This window comes from Adiantum capillus-veneris, chromosome 3 (assembly GCF_014529385.1).
Source record: "Adiantum capillus-veneris isolate H3 chromosome 3, ASM1452938v2, whole genome shotgun sequence".
Taxonomy (NCBI): domain Eukaryota; kingdom Viridiplantae; phylum Streptophyta; class Polypodiopsida; order Polypodiales; family Pteridaceae; genus Adiantum; species Adiantum capillus-veneris.
Genome location: NC_140933.1, coordinates 147582358 through 147589024, shown reverse-complemented (window position 1 = coordinate 147589024; position 6667 = coordinate 147582358).

Here is a 6667-nt window from a genome sequence, read left to right as displayed (position 1 = left end):
CACGAGAAACACAAGACAATCCTGAGAGATTTCAGCACAGTAGAGAGATGCAACCAGAGTACGTTTGGAGTCTGCTGAAGCGTCACATCTTGGGAGTGGAGGCTATGACACACTTTGACATGTGTTTGTAAGTATTACACGTATGCTTAAAATTGTAAAAATGTATATGTTATTTGAAGATTTATCTAATGATTAAACCATAATTTTGTAGAAAGTTAGCGTGAAGTGCCCTTCAACACACCAAGAGGAGAAATATGGGTGCAAGCATGGACTTGTGGCCCTTTTGACCTAGCTACAGGAGGAGGGAGAGGCCGTCGACTGGGAGGCATTACCATGAGGGTGACATCCTCCATATATGTTTTTTTTGTAGATGTGGTCTTCTTGATACAATTGTACTCATTATTGTATACATGTACAATTTCACGCTCATGTATATGGCTTATGTTTATGGTTTTGTGTTCCGTTTACAATTATGATTGTGGTATGATAATGAGGTTATGGTTATGGTTTTGCAATTATGGTATGGCACAGAGGTTATGGTTATGGTTTGGAAATCATGGTATGGTTATGGTTTTGAAATTACGATTGTGGTATGACAATCAGGTTATTGTTATGGTTTTGCAATTATGGTATGGCATAGAGGTTATGGTTATGGTATGGCACAAAAATTATGGTTATGGTATGAGAAACAGGTTATGGTATGGCAAGTGGGTTATGTTTATGGTTTTGCGGTTTTCATATTGACGTTATGGTTATGCTTTTGAGAACTTGTCATGATTAAGCTTTTGATTTTGTGGTTTTGTTCCTCTTACAATTTTGCTAATCTGTATACACTCGCTCTTTAGCGTCAAACTATAGGTGGAGTGCGATTGCTTGTGCACTCTTCCTTTGGGTAGAGAGGGCTATTTTTTGCTGTTGTCATACATGCAGCATCAGCTCCCAGCCCTCTCTGCCCAAAAAAAAAAATGCAGGTTTTGCCGCCGGTGCAGAAATTTGTATACACATTGGAATAAGCCTCCGTATAGGCGTCGATATAGCAAAACTACATACCGACTCTTATTGAGACGCATATATCGGCGTAAGTTCCATTGCTTATTCTGACAGGTTTAATATCGGTGCATATACAGACGATACGATTATGACAGTCATTCCGACGTTTATTCCAGGGTTTTTTACTTTTAAAACAAGCTTTGAGTCGTCGGAACCTGTGTCGAATTTTGCGCGGCAGAGTAAACTGCACTCTTGAATACTCCACGGTATACGACCACTTGTTAGGAATTTAATTGCTCCTTGCTTAGCCGACATTGACTTCCCTCAAGAATTGCTCTTTTAGCTAGTAAGGTGGCAACTCTACTAGCTTCTCCTTGAGAGACTTCTTCTTTGGGATGTTATGAGTAGATGCCATAGCTCATGTGATCACCAATGCTGGAAGTTTAGTCCAAGTCTTTCTTGTAGGACCTCTTAGCATCTTTCTAGGCTGATTTAAACTTGCAACAAACAAATAGAAAAGCATGTAGAGAGAAATGAAGCCAAAAAACAAAATTTTGTCATTTGGCTATTAGATGTTAAGTGATAACTTAGCCATTTAATACGAAGCTCGGCATGATGCTGTAATTTAATATGTATCAACTTTTTGACAAATTTTGCAACAAAAATCACCCAATTTTAGGTACATAGCTATTAAGCATGCCTAATAGCTAGGAATCCCAAATCTTGGTCATTTCAGTTCTATCTTGTGGCCATGGTTGTGTGAGGTTATATTATGACTTCTCATGCATTATCGCCTCAAAATGATTGATCAAGGCCATTGTGTGCCATCCATGGTAGGATTGTGACTTTTAGTGATGCTACCATTGTGCATATTATATAAGCATGTATAAATAGTGAGAGGTTCAAATCGTGCAAAAATTGGAGTTTGACTTGATAGGTCTTCCTAATAGTGGAAATACCAAAAATATAACCCTTTTGCCCCCTTCTTGCCACAAATGAGTGATTCTCAATCTTTTTTTTTTTTACCATCAACACTGGGAAGGAAGTAGGGAGAAATTATACACCTATCATGAATTCAAAGCACAATAATCTTACGTTAAGTTAGGCAGTCCAACAAAAAGAGACAACCCATGGAATTTGTTCATGGGCTCATTCAAGGATTTTCCACCTTGTTGGCCTCATTCAAGAGAATATTGATCACCTTTGCATTAGCATCGATTAATAACAGTAACTTCCAAAGATGTTTCCACTTGTTGTCTGAATATGGGCCAGTGAGTTGACTATCTTTCCAAAGGTCCCAAGGCAACCTAGCAAGGTTGAGCAGAAGACCTATGCTTTTCAACCACACAGTTTTATTATTGTCTATTGGCATTGATATCTTGATTCATATCAATGAATGTTTAATTGGATAGAGGACTACCTATATCTAGCGGTTAAGGAGAAACCCATGCTGGGGGCATCTTGCTTCTGGTTGTTGGTATCAAGCATCTCTACAATGGCTTTGACAATATCATCCTTTGAGGTCATTGCTGAATACCAAGTAACCATGCTGGCTTCATCCTCAAAGTGAGGAGGAGATATCAAGAAGATGGAGGGGGATGATATCCGTTGTGAGATTTTAGTTGCCATATGTACGATAAGAAAGACACTCAAGAAAACTAGTAGTCCTTGTCATGTAAAGCATTGAGATATAAGCGTCTCACATAAGAAAAGTTTTGACTAGATGTAAGTGACCCACTAGTTCACTTAAACTTCTTAGCATAAAAGTGAGTGAGGGATAAGGTCATCTTTATGTATTTCTCCATGAATAGTTTTCAAACGAACTCCATTAACCGGTTTGAAAAAGAACTTTCCATCCACATTGGTTGGCAAACATGTCTTGTCATAATCTTTTCTACAATTTGGAAAGGTCTTACATATACTAGTCTAGACGACGTCCTCCGACCGCCTCTCTCTCTCTCTCTCTCTCTCTCTCTCACACACACACACACATTGTCACACGTTGTGCAGGGCACACAACTGGAGCAACCTGCTTTTGCCACGTGTCAGGGGGCGAGGGGGGTTTGGAATCCCTCCCCCTTTTATAATAGTATAGATGATTTTCAATCTTCCTAGTCTATTTCAAGGAATATTGAAAGATCCTTTGAGCTAAGAGAAAGCAAAAAGGAAAGGAAAGTTTTTTCTTTATTGATTTGATAAGTTAAGTTGGCAAGGGAGTGCTCCAAGGTAAGCAAGTGAAAAGAGGCCGTGGGGGGAGGGCGCGTGGGGGGATTCTATATAGGCGACCACAAGGCAAGCCAACAGGAGGGCGTGTGAACTGGGGTGAGAACGGATGGTTATCACACATGCCAAGACACAACGCACATAATATGGAGCTGCCAATTGTACATTGGCTTAGTGGTGCAAACCATACACCATCCTAAATGGTGTGATATCAATACTCACTTTGTATGCTATTTTGAAAGTGTAAAGTGTTGGATCTAGCTTTACATCCCAATTATTTTGAGAGATACCCCTCCCGAGGGGTCTATGTACAAAATACACAATTTACACTTTTATACAATTTTCAATATACATCACAATTGCGGAAGCATTTGCACAAGGGAGAAGTTCTCAACGTCGACCTAGCATAGAGTTTAGGCCATTAACCGGACTGCATTCAGAGGCACCTAGCGACTAGTGCTACCTCTGAATGGGTGGTATGAATGAAAGGGTACTCGAGAAAAATAACATTATGGAGGGTGAATATGCGTGTACACCGTATTGCAGGGAGGGGGGGGGGGGGGGAGAGGGGGGGGGAGAGAGAGAGAGAGAGAGAGAGAGAGAGAGAGAGAGAGAGAGAGAGAGAGAGAGAGAGAGAGAGAGAGAGAGAGAGAGAGATAGTGGAGGGTAAAATACAGTGTGCACGCGAACATAAGAGAATGACAAAAGAGAATCTTTAAATGCCCCATCTAAATTAAATATGCAATTACGCATTAATGCAATAACAAAGTCTAGGTATACCATAACATAAAAAATATAGAATGACTAGTAGAGCATCGGACCTTGTGTAGGGATCGACCAGTCCACCCATTCACTTCCGCTTTACTATAGACAAAGAGAATTCACTTCGCTGGGAGCGAGCCAAAACACCTCCAACCTACTTGAGCCAGACATAGAATGACTAGTAGAGCATCGGACCTTGTGTAGGGATCGACCAGTCCACCCATCCACTTCCACTTTACTATAGACAAAGAGAATTTCACTTCGCTGGGAGCGAGCCAAAACACCTCCAACCTACTTGAGACCGCTTCGCCTCCCTCCATGAACTTGAGCTTCGAAAGGATCCCAAATACCAACAAATGGTAGGGTATCAACACCAACCATACCTGTCTCAATGTTGATGTGTTAGCCGTGTAGGTCATTCAAACCCCGACGCACTAAGCGTGTAGATGAGCTTAACAAAAAAGAAGACCTAGGCAACACTCCCAATCTAGCAAAGCCTGACCCTTTTGCCTAAGGATAAGCGATATAGGCGATCCTAGTCTTATAGCGACGCTGCCATGAGAAACATGACACACAAGTCCAATCACAATAGTATCTTCTATATGCACAAACAATCTTTTCCAAGCCCACACTATATAGGGTCTCTACCCTTATACGTCCACTATAAACCAATCTTCTATATGCACAAACAATCTTTTTCCAAGGAGTCAAACTGTAGAGGGTCTCTACCCTTACACGTCCATTATAAACCAACAAAACCACTTCATGATCCAATCCAAAACTACAACCCATAATCCAATCACATCATAAAGGGTAAGAACTCCACCCAACTCAGGGTGATATACATCCAATCCTGCAAAACCACTTTAGCATATAACATGGGTGCAAAAATTTTGGTAGCACAACTATATCCCAAAAAAAAATCCAAGAGCCATACCATCTTCCACAATCAAAATCACAACCATAATCCATGAGAGATCTTAGCCCTTGACCATAAACCACATTCCATACCGAACCAACTCCCACAGTTGAAGTTTGACATATCTATTGCAATCAAATTGAGCATACACACATGGCCCTGAAGATATGAAGTTTTTATGCATAAAATAAGTCCAACCAACAACTAATCATGATATCAAAATCCAATTTTGACATCATCCAATCATGCATAAGTGATGTACTATGACCTCACCTCACCCACTAACACATAAAGCTAGTTTTGACCTAGAAGAGTGGAAAGCAACATGCACATGTACATGAGGTGTCCACATCCATCCATGGGGTTGTATACATCACATGAAATCATTCCATCAACATAATCATGATGCAAAACAGCTTCGTCACTTTGCTTAACCATAAACCATAACTTTACATATATGCAAAAAACAACCTTTTACCATTTTTGGGTGCATGAATACCACACAAATGAAAGTATTTGACCTCAAACCAATACATAAATCTCAAATCCATAATGTGTAATAACACTTTATCAGATTACTTGGCCGATATGAGACTCACGCAACAAACGACAACATAGAAAGAGAGCCACTTTATCCATATATGCCCGTACGGTTAGGGTTGGCTAACCATATATCCCATATAAGTTTATGGACATCAAACACTTGAAATCAACTCACAAAAACAAACCATAAATCATATATGAACACATCCAACTCACTACATCATATGGTACTCCCCCTTGGTAGCACCCCTACATGCGTAGGTAAACCCGTACATGGAACTATTAATAAGTCACATTTACGAAGTGATCTCAAAGACTTAAATAGATTTATTAGCAAGTTTAATCAAGGTTTTGATTTGACAAGTGGGTTCACTCATCCGATGAGTCAATATAGTGGTTCTCCAAGGAACCTGGGGTCCAAAATTTTGACCGTGCAATGGATGTAAGTTGTTTTTTGACCATAACTCTTTGCTCGTGCGGAATTTTCAGATGACATCCAAGAGAAAAAACATTCTATATGATGTGTTTAATTTTTGGTTTGATGGGTTTGGACTCATTCATAGCGATTTGTGAGATACGACCAAAACAGTGTTCCTATTGTCTACGTAACGTGAAACAAAAAGCGCTTATTTATGTACATACCTGATCATAAACACACTGTGTGCATAAACCAACATGCTAAACACGATGAAACAAACATGGAGAAACCTCATACACACTCAACAAGTCCATACATGCCTCATACAAAAAAAGAAACCATCGAGAGGGTAGCTACTCAAAAAACGCAGTAGAGAGAGAAAGAGATGATGGCTATGGAGTTTAGAGCTTCTTATCGTGCTTTAGGATTAATTACGAGCTGTCAAAAGTCTTCTTGCTTTGCCACAAGAGAGCACTGATGAGAACTACGGAGAGGTTTTCACCACAAAACCATTGGAGAACGCGGACACCGTGAAAAGAGAAGAGGAGATAGTAAACAACTAGAGAGAGAATGTTCTTCTTCTTCTTTCCACAAATGAGAGAGATGATCTTATGGAGATTGTGATAGAGAGCTTGCACCACTCCATACAATAGATATGTATTGCCATGCACTAGTAGACACAACTGTTGGAACTGAAAACAAGTGGCTATAAGTCAATTTATAGGCATTGTGGCAAGGCCCAAGCCAGGAGGTAGTTCTACCTCTTCTCCAAGAATAGCCCCCATCTTTTTGGTAACTTTGCTAAAAATATG